Below are 16,782 nucleotides of genomic sequence, written 5' to 3'. Positions count from 1 at the left end.
AGGCGGGCTTTTACTAATCATGTAACAAGATAAATACGCTGTAGTTCTTGTGTGTGGTGTGCTAGCTTTGTGGAATTACCACCTAGCACCCATCTTTGCGCAAACATGAGATAAAAAAATATCTCGGCTCTGTGTGTAAGATTGGCTTATTGCACACCGGGTACTGGACCCCACTTGTGGGACAACAATATGGCTTTAAACACTGAAATCTGAAAGCATAAAAATTATCCAGAATGTAAGTCTTATTTATTAATCTCATTATTTTGAAAAATTCAAGTCATCTTTACAGTCTGGGGAATGTTGGTACTGTTAGGAATTGGACATCCATTTTCTGGACTCTTAAAATGTGAGTGTGTCTTGGAGAGGACGTGAGCTGTTTCTGAAGTCTACACCTGTGGATGGGGGAGTATTTGGGTCCTAGAGAATCTAGTACAGAAGTTGGTGGGTTGCATGTGTGAGTTTAATGTTGGGAGATTGTTCTGGTGCCTTTTTGTGCTGTGAATAGAGGACTAGGGTTGTTAAGTCCTGTGTGTGGAGGTTGTTGGGAGAAAAGCTGTTGGTGGGTTGTGCAGGGTTTATTCCTGTGTAAATAAGGGTGTTGGTGGGCTGTGGCAGTGAGATCTTTCCTTGTATGTTGCAAGAGCATTTGTCCTCCCAATATGCGAGGGAGATGTTAGAAGGGTCATGCAGAAAATGTCTGTCCCTGTTTATCACATCATTTGTGACAGTGATGAGTGTCCCTGTATGTGGAAATGTGCAGGTTTGGGGAGGATTGTTCTGGGGTACTTGTCTTTGCATGTGGAGAAGGTACAGGTTTGGGGGAAGCAGTGCCAGGGGTGCCTGTCCCTGTGTGTCAAGAAGGCTAAATGGGGCAGGGGAAAAGCATGCATTGCACAAGGGCTATTTCTGGGTAAATTCACCCCTCACCCAATCACTCCCATTTTGACAAAAAGATAGCATACAAGGATGTTACCTGAAAAAAGCGTGCATGCATGAGGGAGCAATACTGGGCTGGGAATCCCACAGGGGCCACCCTAGGGAGAAACGCAGAGTACAGCAGAGAGGTATCCTCCACCCCGAGCTTAGAGGGGAACCGGAAAGACACTGCTCTCCTTTCAGCACACGCATAACGGAGTGGGATAGGAGGAATGGATGACGCGAAACCAATCCCATATCTCGAGAGAGGCAAGGGTATAGATCTGAGCGTATGTATATACACAGTGCGCATGCGCTATATGCATGACACCTCGAGAGAGGCAAGGGTATAGATCTGAGCGTATGTATATACACAGTGCGCATGCGCTATATGCATGACACGCTCACTCGGCTTCATTCGGTCCGCACTCGGCTATTTCCGTCTCTTTGTTTTAAACTCTGAGTCGGAATATTGGGGGGGGGAGGAAAGACAGAAAGTATTTTTTTTCTTTTTTTTTCGGAGGGGGTAGGGAAAAAATAAAAGGGGAACTGGAAGGAAAAGGGTACGGGAATCAACCCCCTGAAGATAAAAGATTCCTGCTCCTCCCCCTTCTCTTAGCGGCCGGGCACAGCGCTGCTCATCTTCTCTTCTGTTGCCGTCGCTGCCATTTGTTGACAGGTCAGTGTGCCGCCCTCCGGTGCTGGGGGGGGGGGGGGGGGGGGGAAACGGGACGGACACGACACGACACGAGACGAGACGACACACCGAGTCGGGTGTGGGCAGGCTGTGCTTGAACTTTTTGTGATGCAGAAAATGCACGTTATTGTCTCGGTGGGTTCGATGGTATTTCAATAGATAGTGATTCCCCCCCCCCCCCCCTTAAACCCCTTTCCTTTTTCGTGCTTAAGGGTAGCTTCTGCCCACCAAGGGGAAAGGTGTCTTTTCCTTTAAAAAACCCCCACAAACTTCCCCCCCCCCCCCTTCTGTTTTCATCCCTCCCTTTTCTATTCCAACTATTAAGCTTCCTGACTTCTGGAGAAGTGGTAACGCTTCTTTCTTTCCGGATGCCTGGTCAGTGTGCCCCTGCGTCCTGCCAACAGACTCTTGTCCTCAGGTTTGCATGGAGACCTCGCATTACCGTGGGTTGGCTTAGGTGTGTAGCTCAGCAGGGTGATAAGGAACGTTTGTGGAGAGGTGGTGGTGGGGTTTGGATGAGAGCCGTCTGAGTCGCGTTCAGAGAGCTCCCTCCACCCCTATTAATGGCTTTGCATTGATTAAACCCCCCTTGTTGGGAGGGAATCTGTCTCTAGTCAGAATGGAGTGGGCGTATTCCTTGCTAAATGACCTCAATTATACAGATGTCGGGTTTTGATGCTGTGCGTGGCTTAGGTTTTCAAGTCTTGTGAGAAGTAGGAATTGAAGTAGCACTGGTAGATTAAAAAAGGAATGTTTGTGGCTTGCATTGCCCCCCCCCCCCCCGAGTATTTGTTGAACGGCGTAGTCTTCTACTACCAAGTTCTGCTTGTTTTCTACAAACGTTGAATTTGTCAGTGAGTTGTGGTGCTATGGAATAACGTGGCAGTCGGTCTCTTGTTGAAAAGTAATTGATTTCACTTCAGAATGTCCTATGAAGAAACTGCAGGAGACTTAATATTTTAATACTATGTTTGTATAATACTTGGATACTCTTTGCTAGCTCACATATATTTTTGTTTCGGGAAATGTTGTATACTCTATAACTCTGTGTTATGTATAGTCTCAAATCAGTTTAGTCATTTTTTTTTTGCCCTCTGGATGTGAAATATGGGTGACTGAGAAACCTAGATCTAGAAATTCTGTTTGATTACCCATGTGTGCTCTAGAATGTTCCTTTAGAAGTGTTTTGCTTTGGTATTTTTCAGGAGTCCTACATAATTGTCTACCTATATTTCTTACAATTAAAGTTGTGGATGAGAAGGTTAAAACAAAAAAAAAAATCAGATGCTATTTAAACAACATTCATTCTGACTTTGAAATCTCATGTGCATAACAATTCTTCTGGACTAAAGTATTTTTAGACCAAAATGTTGGACTCTCCAGGAAGCTACTTTAAGAATATATTAAAAATATCTGCATGGAAACTTTAAGCTAGATATGATCTGTAAAGTGGATGTACATTTTGAAAAACACTGCAAATGTAATGAGATCTTGCAAGAATGTGTGTGTGGAATATTCCTGTTTGTTTATATGTGTGTATATATAACTTCATCCTTTTATATTGGGATAGTGGTCTGGCTGGGATAGTTTGAGACAGAGATACTAAATGGAAGCCTTTATCAGCAGTATTTGGTGATGCAATGGATTTCAGAATGTTGATATTCTTGAATGTCCCATGGTTTAAACTGTTTCCTTTTTTGATATTACTAGTAAAAAGGGTTGAGTAACAGTTCAAACTACCCCCTTGTGCTGGGATACGTACTCGTATCAGGTCTGAAGGGAGGCCAGAGAGAAAACTGACTTAGGAATGTCAGATTAGAATGTCTGATTGAAATAAGTTAACAGCTAGAAAGACACAGCCCAATTCCAGAATCTATTACTTGGTACAGGACTTGTATTGGAGTCCTGTCTCTAGGGTAAATTAATAAAAAATTTTTGGGAAGATTAAAGTCAAGGCTCACAGATTTTGTTTGAAATGTACTTGCTATGCTGAAGTAGTTAATGCAATCAAAAGGTGGAGAGGGTGGGGTTGCATTGCATTAAAACCAGCCCTTGCTATTGTGATATGTAACGTTGTGTTTTATTGTTGACTGAAACAGATACTGTATGCAGCAGTTCTTACTGTAGTCTGTTTTGAAGAGCTGAGGAAAAACTTGCTCTTCTTCAAATCAGGTTTCTGTTAAGTTAATCTTCTGAATAAATACTTCTGTATTTAAACTGCTAGCATATAAAATATTCCCTATGGTGAGAATTTAGGGGATAGAAAAAGTTTATTTGCTATTGAAGATTTGAATGAAACTTGTCATTACAAAGGTCTGAAAGTCTTACAGGCATGTTGCAGGACAGAATAAAAAAGCAATGACTTCATTGGTAATGCCATTTTCCTTTTTCTACCAGAAAGAAAACTTCATTTAAAGTGAAAGTTGAGTTGGTTCTGAGGGGTAAATTCTGTCTATTTACCTATTACTTAAAAAAAACCCAAAAAAACCAAACACAACCCCACCCCAAAACATTTTTTTTTTTTTGAAACCTACCTTGTATAGTAAGAGCTCATCAAATTGCACTTGCTTTTTGAAGCACTTGACACAAATTCTTCTTAGTGATTATTCTTTGTAGTGGCAAATGTAATTCTCAAATGTTGTCTCTAGGTACAGGCTAGTTGGAAAAAAGTGAATTTGCTATGAGCAGTTTATTTCATTTAGAAAGGTATAGTTAAATAACAATTAATGTCATCATTAGGGGCTTCTTTTTAAAAAAAAAAAATGTAAAAACAACTGCAAACAAAAAAAAACTGCAAACAAAAAAAAACCTAACCCCCCCTCAGCTATTCATAGTCAACCTGTCATTCCTCATACTTGTGAATGATTTGTGCTATGTTTCGCAGAGGGATAAAGAAATTGAATTCTTATGTGTTTTCTTTTAAAATAAACTGATGGCTGAATAAAGGTAGAGAAGGGACCTAAATAAGTGTGTGAGACAGTATGGTGAGTTCAAGGCTTACCTGTTCTGGTTAGCTTTTGGCAACCAGTCATGTAGCAATGACTGCCTCTTGCCCAGCTTGTAGTTAGGCAATGTGGAGTCAGCAAGGGAAAGTTGAGATTTGGGTGAGAACTGGAGATATCGAGGGTGGGTATGGTGTTACTATGATTGAGGAAAGTAAAGGCACAAATGCAAAGGAAACCAGGCTCTGTTCTGTTGCTCATGGAGCAACTTGTTTGCACAGATGAAAAATGGTTGAGTGTTTAAAGTGATGGGAATTCATGATATCCTTGTATGTTTGGGTTGCTGTTAACCATTTTATGTTTTAACCTTGTGACCGACACTAACATTAAAACTGACAATATGTAAAAAAGCTTATTTTAGTGGTGGTAACTACCATTATTAGGTGAAATTGAGGGTGTATTTGCTTTGTGAATAGCATAGTATGGTGGGAAACATTTGCGTGTGTGTTGGGGAATGTGCTGTGCAGTTATGTGCTTAAGAGCAATTTCTTTCAGGTTACTGGAACAAAGATTTAACTGCTGACTTGTGAATGATTATTTAGTTCATAAATTTAAACAGAGAAATTTTTTTTTCATCCTTATGTATTGCCGTGGTTTAACCCCAGCCAGCAACTAAGCACCACACAGCTGCTTGCTTGCCCGCCCGCCCCCCCGGTGGGATGCAGGAGAACTGGAAGGGTAAAAGTGAGAAACTCATGGGTTGAGATAAAGACAGTTTAATAATTAAAAAGAAATAATAATAATAAATTGTAAGGAAAAGAGGAAAAAAATAACAAAGAGAAATAAAACCCAAGAAAGACAAGTGATGCAAATGAAAACAATTGCTCACCACCAACTGACCGATGCCCAGCCAGTCCCCAAGCAGTGGCCCCCCTGCCAACCTCCCCCCTAATTTTATTGCTGAGCATGACATCATGTGGTATGAAATATCCCTTGGGTCAGTTGGGGTCAGCTGTCCCAGCTGTGTCCCCTCCCAGCTTCTTGTGCACCCCCAGCCTACTTGCTGGCAGGGCGGTGTGAGAAGCAGAAAAGGCCTTGACGCTGTGTAAGCACTGCTCAGCAATAACTAAAACATCCCTGTATTATCAACACTGTTTCCAGCACAAATCCAAAACACAGCCCCATACTAGCTACTATGAAGAAAATTAACTCTCTCCCGGCCAAAACCAGTACATGTATAATGAGACAATGTATGATGTTCTGTCTTCAGTGGATAGTTTATCTATTGTAATGTTGCTGGATACACTAAGAATTTCATGACTGAGATTTTGGTTTAATGTTTAAAAAAAAAAAGACACTAGCCCTATAGATTCTTTGATATCTTTTCATGTCATGTGCATGCAAATATTAGTCTAAAAGTATAAATGGTTCCTATTTGGTTTTTTCATTAAAAACCAAAACCCCCCACAAAACAAAACAAACCCTTACAGCCTGCAAACACTACAATGATCAGAGTTACTTTTTTTTTTTGTAAGGTGTTGTCCTTATACAATCCTTCCCCACCCCTTAATTTGGCACCTGAAAGAACAAGGTAAAAAGTATGAGCCAATTGGCTAACTACAAATGTTCATTACTTAGGGTGTAACATATTATGTGCAGATAGTGTAAATGGCTTCCACTCACCACAAAACTAGTTTAAATACACAGACTGATATAATGGAAGCTGTGAGCCAATTGATTACTTGGAATAGTTTTGGCAATACAATGCTCTTCAGCTAACTTAGCAGACAGGAGAATTTTTTGTAGCATATAATTTTTGTTACACTGAGTTTATTTGTTGTACCTAACAGTAGTTATCTGTAGGCTTGACTTGTGGAATGGAAACTTTGAAGTCTTATGGCATGTTTTCTTCATTTGGAATGACTTTACCCCCAAAACATTAAGGCATAGAGACTGTTCGAAGTCAGGATTGTATTCTCAGAGTATAGGGACAGAACAGACCGAGATTTTTGTCTAACTGCCTGTGTATCAAACCATTAACTTCCACACAGTTGCCCTTGCATTGAACATAACTGCTTTTGACTAAAATGTGAACTGTCCTAGACACAAGGAATCCGGTCTTGATTTGAGGATTCTAAGGATGCAGGATCTATGGGGTTTTTGTTTGCTTGTTCCAATGGTTAATCATGCTAACTGCTGAAAACATATACCTATTTGCTAATGCAATTTGGCATCTGATTCCAAACCCTAACTCCTGTTATGCCTTTATCTGCTAGTTAGAGCCTTTTAATACTTTGTTTTCACTTTGTGAAGGTACTGACACACCACAGTTGACCTCCCAGTCATCTTTTTTTGATAACTAAACAGATGGCTCTTTCTGTGAGGCATTTTGAGTCCCTAAATTTTATTTTGAACTCTTTTCCTTCTGTGTTTTTGTTTATTTTTTTAAGTATGGATTCCAGAGTTGTATATGGTATCTGACTGATTCTGTCTGCACCAATGAGATCTCTCTCTTGACTTGTTATTCCCCTGACTTATACAGCCAATAAATACATTAGCCCTTCTTGCTTCAGCATCACGCTGGCTGGTTAATCTCTGACTTCTAAATATTTTTTTTTTTTATTAATTGAATCCTCTTTCTGGGGGGGGGGGGGGGAGGCGGCAAATATAACCTTGCCACTTGTTAAACGTGTTAAGTGCTCACCAATCCTAGAACATATTGTCCCCAAATGCAGGTGCCTGCTGCTGTGTGCATGCTGCCCCACGCCCTGAGATCCTGCATTTGAGGGGAAAAATTTTACTGTGTCCATGAGGGAACTGGGTGGTTAAAGTATACATTGCAAATAATACCTGTCTGGTGTAAAGCTAAATTGTTTTGGAAGCAATAAGTGTGGATGTTTTCTTTGTTGAATGAGGTATATAACTGTGGTGGATTAACCTTGGCTGGCTGCTAGGTGCCCACCAAGCTGCGCTCTCACTCTTCCTCATCAAGAAAGGGGGAGAAATTAAGATGAAAAGCTCATTGGTTGGGATAACGACAGGGAGATCACTTGGCAATTACCATCATGGGCAAAACAGGCTCAACTTGGGGAAGATAAACTTATTGCCAATTAATAACAGAGTAGGATAGTGAGAAACAAAATTAAAAACACCTTTCCCCCCCACACCCCCTTCTTCCCAGGCTTACCTTCACTCCTGACTCTTCTACCTCATCCTCCCATGAGTGGCATGGTGGGGTGGGGGTTGTGTTCAATTCATAACACTTCATCTCTGCTGCTCCTTCCTCCTTGCACTGTTATCCCACAAGCAGGGTCCGGTACCCGGTGTGCAATAAGCCAATCTTACACACAGAGCCGAGATATTTATTTATCTCATGTTTGCACAAAGATGGGTGCTAGGTGGTAATTCCACAAAGCTAGCACACCACACACAAGAACTACAGCGTATTTATCTTGTTACATGATTAGTAAAAGCCCGCCTAAGTTCATGCTCATTGGTTAGTTGTGTTCAAATTAGCCTCGCTTGCCATGTAAATTAGCACGCATGCGCCTTGGGGGGGGGGGGGGGGGGGGGCAAGTCTTTCCAGTCTTGAATTGAGTCGGTGGTCGCGATCTCCCCCTGCCGCCTTTACCTTTCCCCTAGTTACCGCAGTTTTTTGCTGACTTCTTGTTTCTTTGGCAATCATCTAGCCTCCGGCGCCTTCTAGGGCAGGATGTTCCCCTTTTATCAATCAGTCTTCTAGTTCTTCTTCGAGGGCATAGTCGTTGTAAGGCATGCTTTGTTTATACAAGGTAATCAGGCTAGAAAAATGAAGACTACAGTCTAGGATAGGTATTAACCCAAACATATGGCTACAGCACTGTTCCCTCTGCTCCAGCGTGGGGTCCCTCTCACAGAATACAGTCCTTAAAGAATTGTTCCAGCATGGGCCCTTTCCATCCCTTCCCGTGGGGTACAGTCCTTCAGGAACAGACTGCTCCAGCGTGGGTCCCCCAAAGGCTGCAGTTTCTGGCAGAAAGCCTGCTCCTGCATGGGCTCCTCTCCATGGGCTGCGGTTCCTGCCAGGAGCCTGCTCCAGCTTGGGGACTTCCATGGGCTGCAGTGTAGGTATTTGCTCCAATGTGGTGCTTGGTGGGCTGCAGGGGGACAACCTGCCTCACCATGGTCTTCTCCATGGGCTGCAGGGGAATCTCTGCTCCGGCACCTGGAGCACCTCCTCCCCCTCCTTCTTCACTGACCTTGGTGTCTGCAGGGTTGTTGCGCTCACATTTTCCTCACTCCTCTCCCTCACAGCGGCTGTATAGGTTTTTTTACCCTCTTAAAAAATGTTATGACAGAGGCGCTTTGCTGATTGGCTCAGTTTTGGACAGTGGTGGGTCCATCTTGGAGCTGGCTGGAACTGATTCTGTCTGACATGGGGGCAGCCCCTGGTGTTTTCTCACAGAAGCCACCCCTGTAGCTGCGCCCCCCCCCCCCCCCCCCCCGCAACTACCAAAACCTTGCCATGTAACCCCAATACTCTTTCCCACAGCCATTGGCAAAGGGAGCTGCCGCCACCACCTGCCCTCTCTGTGTGACACCTTGTTGTGGTTTAATCTCAGTTGGCAACTAAGCACCACGCAGCTGCTCGCTCACTTCCCCCTCCCCCGGTGGGATGGGGGAGAGAATTGGAAGAGCACAAGTGAGAAAAAGTCGTGGGTTGAGATAAAAACAGTTTAATAATTGAAATCAAATGATAATAATAATAATATGATGATAATAATAATACACAAAGCAAGTGATGCACAGTACAATTGCTCACCACCCGCCGACCGATGCCCAGCCAGTCCCCGAGCAGGGGTCCCCCCGGCCAGCTTTCCCCAGTTTATGTACTGAGCATGACGTCCCATGGTATGGAATGTCCCTTTGGCCAGTTTGGCTGTGCCCCCTCCCAGCTTCTTGTGCACCTCCAGCCTTCTCAGTCGGTAGAGCATGGGAAGCTGAAAAGTCCTTGGCTAGTGTAAGCATTACCTAGCAACAACTAAAACATCGGTGCGTTATCAACTTTGTTCTCATCCTAAATCCAAAACACAGCACTGTACCAGCTACTAGGAAGGAAATTAACTCTATCCCTGCCGAAACCAGGACGATATCCACCCCTTATTCTGTACCATCTGTGTCATGCTCAAGTCTCACATTTTCCAGTACATTTCCATTAATCACCATCCCCCTTTTTTTTTTTTAATATATATACACACACACACAGAGATATCATTCCCTTCATCTGTGGGCCATCCCTCTAAAACGTTCGGTGAGTTCATTTACTCCATGACTTCGGACTCCATCTGTCATAATAATCTTTCAGGGCAGGAAAAATGGAGATGGTATGTGGTGTTGGGTTGTTTCATGTTGAAGTCAGTTCTGGTACCATCATCACTGTGCTTTGCTTGGTTTCACTGAAGTTATTCTTCATTAGTCTGGGTGATTCTTATTGTAATAACATTAGTATGGCATATAATATTATTAGTATGATTAGTATATCTGTGTATTATTAGTATAATTATTATAACTATAATTAGAACTTAACATCACATAATTCAGATCATTGGCTATTCTCACCCAAAATCAAATCCCCTTGAGGTACACATCGGACTTCCCCATCCTTCCACATTATCCACCAAGTGCACCCAGGTCCTTGAGCAAAAGCAATCCCACGGATAGGTTTGCCTTTGCCCGAGGCAGGAATAACCCAGACTGTCTTCCCCAGCATATTTTTTATGTGCACTACAGGGACTTTATTCCCATCTACAGTACGTAAAAGTTCTGACTGGGCAGGGCCAGCTCGATTGGCAGATCCCCGAGTGTTGACTAACCCGGTGGCCTTTGCTAAATGCGTATCCCAATGTTTGAACGTCCCGCCACCCATTGCTCTCAGTGTAGTCTTTAACAGTCCATTGTATCGTTCAATTTTCCCAGAGGCTGGTGCATGATAGGGGATGTGATACACCCACTCAATGCCGTGCTCTTTGGCCCAGGTGTCTATGAGGTTGTTTCGGAAATGAGTCCCGTTGTCTGACTCAATTCTTTCTGGGGTGCCATGTCGCCATAGGACTTGCTTTTCAAGGCCCAGGATCATGTTCCGGGCAGTGGCATGGGGCACGGGATATGTTTCCAGCCATCCGGGGGTTGCCTCCACCATTGTAAGCACGTGGCGCTTGCCTTGGCGGGTTTGTGGGAGTGTGATATAATCGATCTGCCAGGCCTCCCCATATTTATATTTCAACCATCGTCCTCCATACCAAAAAGGCTTTAACCGCTTGGCTTGCTTGATTGCAGCGCATGTTTCGCATTCATGGGTAACCTGCGCAATAGGGTCCATGGTCAAGTCCACTCCTTGATCACGAGCCCATCTGTATGTTGCATCTCTTCCTTGATGACCTGAGGTGTCATGGGCCCACCGAGCTAGAAATAATTCATCCTTATGTTGCCAGTCCAGCTCCACCTGAGCCACTTCAATCTTAGCAGCCTGATCCACCTGCTGGTTGTTCTGATGTTCTTCAGTGGCCCGACTCTTGGGTATGTGAGCATCTACGTGACGGACTTTTACAACCAGGTTCTCCACCCGGGCAGCAATATCTTGCCACAATGCGGCAGCCCAGGTGGGTTTGCCTCTGCGCTGCCAGTTGCTCCGCTTCCATTGCTGCAACCACCCCCACAGGGCATTTGCCACCATCCATGAGTCAGTGTAGAGACAGAGCACTGGCCACTTTTCTCGGTCAGCAATGCCTAAAGCCAGCTGGATGGCCTTTACTTCTGCAAATTGGCTCGATTCACCTTCTCCTTCAGCCGTTTCTACAACTTGTCGCATAGGACTCCATACAGCAGCTTTCCACCTCCGATGCTTTCCCACAAGACGACAGGACCCATCAGTGAAGAGGGCATATTGTTTCTCATTTTCTGGTAGTTCATTATACATTGGGGCCTCCTCAGCACGCGTCACCTCCTCCTCTGGCGATATTCCAAAATCTTTGCCCTCTGGCCAATCCATGATCACTTCCAGGATTCCTGGGCGACTGGGGTTTCCTATTCGAGCCCGTTGTGTGATCAGTGCGACCCACTTACTCCACGTAGCATCAGTTGCATGATGTGTACAGGGGACCCTCCCTCTGAACATCCAGCCTAGCACCGGCAGTCGGGGTGCCAGGAGGAGCTGTGCTTCAGTGCTGATCACTTCTGAAGCAGCTCGAACCCCTTCATATGCTGCCAATATCTCTTTTTTCAGTTGGAGTATAGCGGGCCTCGGATCCTCTGTATCCCTGACTCCAAAACCCTAGGGGTCGACCTCGAGTCTCCCCAGGTGCTTTCTGCCAGAGGCTCCAGGTAGGGCCGTTCTCCCTGGCTGCGGTGTAGAGCACATTTTTCACATCTTGCCCTGCCCGGACTGGCCCCAGGGCTACTGCGTGAACTGTCTCCTCTTTAATTTGTTCAAAGGCTTGTCGTTGCTCAGGGCCCCATTTGAAATTGTTCTTCTTCCGGGTCACTTGATAGAGAGGGTTTACAATCAGAATGTAATTTGGAATATGCATTCTCCAAAAACCCACGACGCCTAAGAAAGCTTGTGTTTCCTTTCTGCTAGTTGGTGGAGACATGGCTGTTATTTTGTTGATCACATCCATTGGGATCTGACGACGACCATCTTGCCATTTTATTCCTAAAAACTGGATCTCCTGTGCAGGCCCCTTGACCTTACTTTGTTTTATGGCAAAACCGGCCTTCAGCAGGATTTGGACTATTTCCTTCCCTTTTTCAAAAACTTCTCCTGCTGTGTTGCCCCACACGATGATGTCATCAATGTATTGCAGGTGTTCTGGAGCTCCACCCTGTTCCAGTGCAGTCTGGATCAGTCCATGGCAAATGATAGGGCTGTGTTTCCACCCCTGGGGCAGTCGGTTCCAGGTGTACTGAACGCCCCTCCAAGTGAAAGCAAACTGTGGCCTGCACTCCGCTGCCAAAGGGATTGAGAAAAACTCATTAGCAATATCAACTGTGGCATACCACTTGGCTGCCTTTGACTCCAGTTCGTACTGAAGTTCTAGCATGTCTGGCACAGCAGCACTCAGCGGTGGCCTGACTTCATTTAGGCCACGATAGTCTATTGTCAATCTCCATTAGACTTCCGCACTGGCCATATGGGACTGTTAAAGGGTGAGCGAGTCTTGCTGATCACTCCTTGGCTCTCCAGTCGACGAATCAGCTCATGAATGGGAATCAAGGAGTCTCGGTTGGTGCGATATTGCCGCCGGTGCACCGTCATGGTAGAGATTGGCACCTGTTGGTCTTTGACCCTCAGCAACCCCACAACAGAGGGGTCCTCCTAGAGACCGGGCAAGGTAGACAGCTGTTTCATTTCTTCCGTCTCCAAGGCAGCTATACCAAAAGCCCACCGGTACCCTTTTGGGTCCTGGAAATACCCTCTCCTGAAGTAGTCTATGCCAAGGATGCACGGAGCCTCTGGGCCAGTCACAATGGGGTGCTTCTGCCACCCATTCCCAGTTAGACTCACTTCGGCTTCCAATGCAGTTAGCTGTTGGGATCCCCCCGTCACCCCAGAAATACAGATGGGTTCTGCCCCTATATAGCTTGATGGCATTAGGGTGCACTGTGCACCGGTGTCTACTAGAGCCTTATACTCCTGTGGGCCTGATGTGCCAGGCCACCGAATCCACACAGTCCAGTAAACCCGGTTGTCCCTTTCCTCCCCCTGGCTGGAGGCAGGGCCCCTCTAGTCCTCATCACAGTAGTCATTTCTCATTTCTTGTACGTACGAGTCAGAAGTTTCTTCATTAAGATCAGGAGTAAGATCAGCCCTTCTACTCTCTCTGGGGAACTGCCCGCTGGAAACTGGAGCAGCAATTTTCCTGGAAGAACCTCTTTCTGTGATTGTTTTCCCTTGCAATTCACGTACCCGTGCCCCTAGGGCTGAGGTAGGTTCCCCATCCCACTTCCTCATGTCCTCTCCGTGGTCACGCAGGTAAAACCATAGGGTGCCCCGTGGTGTGTACCCTTTATATTCTCTCTCTTGAGCAAAAGAACGCTGACTCCTAATAGCCGAGATATTGGTCCATACAGGTGAGGAGTAGGACCTATCCTCTCTGAGTTGCTGGAACTCCCGGGACAGTTTCTCCACAGCCGAGACGAGGGAGGAAGAGAGACTTTCTTCGTATTGCCGGAGTTGACTAGCCAATTCATCCACCGTTTGTCCCTCTCCATCTTTCCAGGTCATCACTGCCAATAAGTTGGCATATGACGATGGTGTGCTCCTTATAAACTTCCGCCACATAGGTCGTGTGCACTTGACTTCATCTGGATCTTTGGATAGCTGTTCATTGTTCAGGTCATCATAAATCACCTCCAGCACAGCTAATTCTCTCGGGAACTGGATACCCTTCTCCATGGTGGCCCACTTGCTTGGGCGACATATGCCTCTTCCTTGAAGGGATACCTTTCCTTCACGCTTGACAAGAGTCGCCTCCAAAGGCTGAGGATTTGTGTCCCTTTTCCAATCGCTTTGTCAATGCCCCCTTCCCCGGAAAGGGATCCCAGCTGCTTGGCTTCTTTACCCTCTAATTCCAGGCTACTGGCCCCATTCTCCCAGCATCGGAGCATCCAGGTGACAATATGCTCGCCTGGACGACGGCTGAAATCTTTTCGTATATCTCGCAGCTCACTCAGGGATAGAGATCGGGTGGTTACTGCCTTTTTCATGAATTCTTCCTCTTCTTCCTCCCCGAGCAGTTGCTGGCCTTCCTCTTCCTGTTCTCGTGATGGCCCTTCTCCAGGGTAGTCTGCCTCATCCACTTCTTCCTCTGGCTCCCCTTTAGAAGAAGCTTCTTCCTCCCTTACTAAACGAGCCGACTTCCGCTTCCAAGATTTCTTCTTGTGTACAGGGGCGACTGATACCGGCACAGGTTGGTTCTTTGGTTTAGCCGCAGGGCCTGTCACCTGAGTCTGAGTGGCCACAGTGCGTGTCGTTTTACCGTCAGAGCCAGAGACCTTCTCTTCCCTTTGAGGGTACTGAATGGTGTTGAACAGGGCTCGGTAGGCATGGGCCAGGCCCCAGCACGGTGCAATGATCTGCATCTCTCTGGAGTTGCCAGGGTGACAGCATACTTTGTCCAAATATTCTACTAACTCTTCAGGATTCTGCACTTGCTCAGGGGTGAAGTTCCAAAACACTGGGGGTGCCCATTGGCCTAGGTACTTGCCCATCTTGTCCCACACACCCTGCCACTCATGACTATCCAGCCTTGGGGCAGATCTCTGGATGATATTCTTAAATTGCTTACCAACTTTAGACAAAACCAAAACAATATTCCCAAGAAGTACCAATAGAAGTATCTTAACTACCCAAGGATGTTCAAAATACTGAAAAGTTACTGTAATGAAGGAGGAAACATCATAGAAGAAGGTAGTGACACTGCCATTCTGTATTTCCTCCGTAAAAATACTCTCAGAAAAGTTACTGCAATTGCTAGTTGTCTCCATGACATGGTCTCCGTGGTACAGTAAGGGCTTCATTGCGAAATTTACATACCACACTAAGGTCAAGGTCAATGTTCTAAAAACAAACCTCACAAGTGAGACATTACTATTCACTGCAGACCACAGCAAACTGCAAAACCCAACACCAATCTCTAACATGTACAGCAGAAAAAAGAGTGCGATGCAGATTATACAAATCAATATCGAGAACAGAGGAACCAACATTGTGACCCACAACTATTAACAGATATAAGTTCCTTAATACACTTTGGTTAATCTGTTATTATCTCAAACCCTTCGAGCCCCATGTTGGGCGCCAAAAGGACTGTCGTGGTTTAACCTCAGTCGGCAACTGAGCACCACGCAGCTGCTCGCTCACTCCCCCCTCCCCCGGTGGGATGGGGGAGAGAATTGGAAGAGCACAAGTGAGAAACTCGTGGGTTGAGATAAAAACAGTTTAATCATTGAAATAAAATGATGATAATAATAATATGATAATAATAATAATAATACACAAAGCAAGTGATGCACAGTACAATTGCTCACCACCTGCTGACCGATGCCCAGCCAGTCTCCGAGCAGCGGCCCCCCCGGCCAGCTTTCCCCAGTTTATGTACTGAGCATGACGTCACATGGTATGGAATGTCCCTTTGGCCAGTTTGGCTGTGCCCCCTCCCAGCTTCTTGTGCACCTCCAGCCTTCTCAGTCGGTAGAGCATGGAAACCTAAAGAGTCCTTGGCTAGTGTAAGCATTACCTAGCAACAACTAAACCATTGGTGCGTTATCAATTTTGTTCTCATCCTAAATACAAAACACAGCACTGTACCAGCTACTAGAAAGGAAATTAACTCAATCCCTGCTGAAACCAGGACACACCTCAAAACAGTTTCCCATTCATGGGCCTATTGGCTAGTTCTTCTGGTTCACATAGTCTTTGGGGGGGAATCCCTTGGGGGCTTTTCCTTATTGTCCTCATGCACATGTTGTTCTGAAGTTGGTGTTTTGTCCTGGTTTTCCTTTTTTAACAGTTTTGCCTGCATCTTGAAGTGCAGTACGAAGTCCAGAAGCTGCCCCAATAATACTGCATGGTCATCCTGTTGGGCTGGGGCTAGATGTAGGAGGCCTCTCAGTCTGGCTCACAGGATTGGTCTCTTCTTTGCATGGGGTGGGGATTACGAAGGGGCCCCTTGGTGGGCCTCCTGGGAGGGGTCCATAGCATGGGGTGGGGATTACGAAGGGACCCCTTGGTGGGCCTCCTAGGAGGGGTCCATAGCCCTCAGGCATGTTCTGACTTGTTTGTGCCCCCCCCCCCCCCCCCGCATTCCCCCTAATCCCAAACGTGTTAGAGCTTGTTCAGCAGACTTTTAAAAGGGGTGTGTGTGTGTGTCTCTAAACTTGCCTTTTATGTTTATTTAGTTTAATTACTTTCTATTCACATTTAAACTTTAATTTTTAATAATCTTTATGGATATATATACACCTGTATATAGAGTATCTATCTACCTGTGTGTGTATATAGATATAAAAAAGAAGTTCTACATCTATGTATAAATAATATATATAAGGTGTAAATATACAAGATGTATAGATACATGGAAATATATATGTTTTTATATGTGAGCACTTTGGGGTCCAAAAGAAATGGGCAGTTAATCAGAGGATGCTCTGAGATCATATGGGTATACCAGTGTCAAAAATGGCAACCAG

At 45.2% G+C, this 16,782-nt stretch overlaps 1 protein-coding gene across 1 annotated transcript in view; it reads left to right on the top strand.

Annotated features, from left to right (window-relative positions):
• The first annotated feature begins 1,518 nt into the window (after positions 1–1,518).
• Positions 1,519–16,782, top strand: part of LOC143171959 (polycomb group RING finger protein 3-like) — a 116,813-nt gene continuing 101,549 nt past the window's right edge. Inside the window, exon 1 of the mRNA XM_076361145.1 lies at positions 1,519–1,594. The gene's annotated coding sequence lies outside the window, so the exon portion shown is untranslated. The remainder of the gene's footprint in view (positions 1,595–16,782) is intronic.

This window comes from Aptenodytes patagonicus, chromosome W (assembly GCF_965638725.1).
Source record: "Aptenodytes patagonicus chromosome W, bAptPat1.pri.cur, whole genome shotgun sequence".
Taxonomy (NCBI): Eukaryota; Metazoa; Chordata; class Aves; order Sphenisciformes; family Spheniscidae; genus Aptenodytes; species Aptenodytes patagonicus.
The sequence above is the reverse complement of the archived record's forward strand: the minus strand, read 5'-3'. Positions and strand labels throughout refer to the sequence as shown.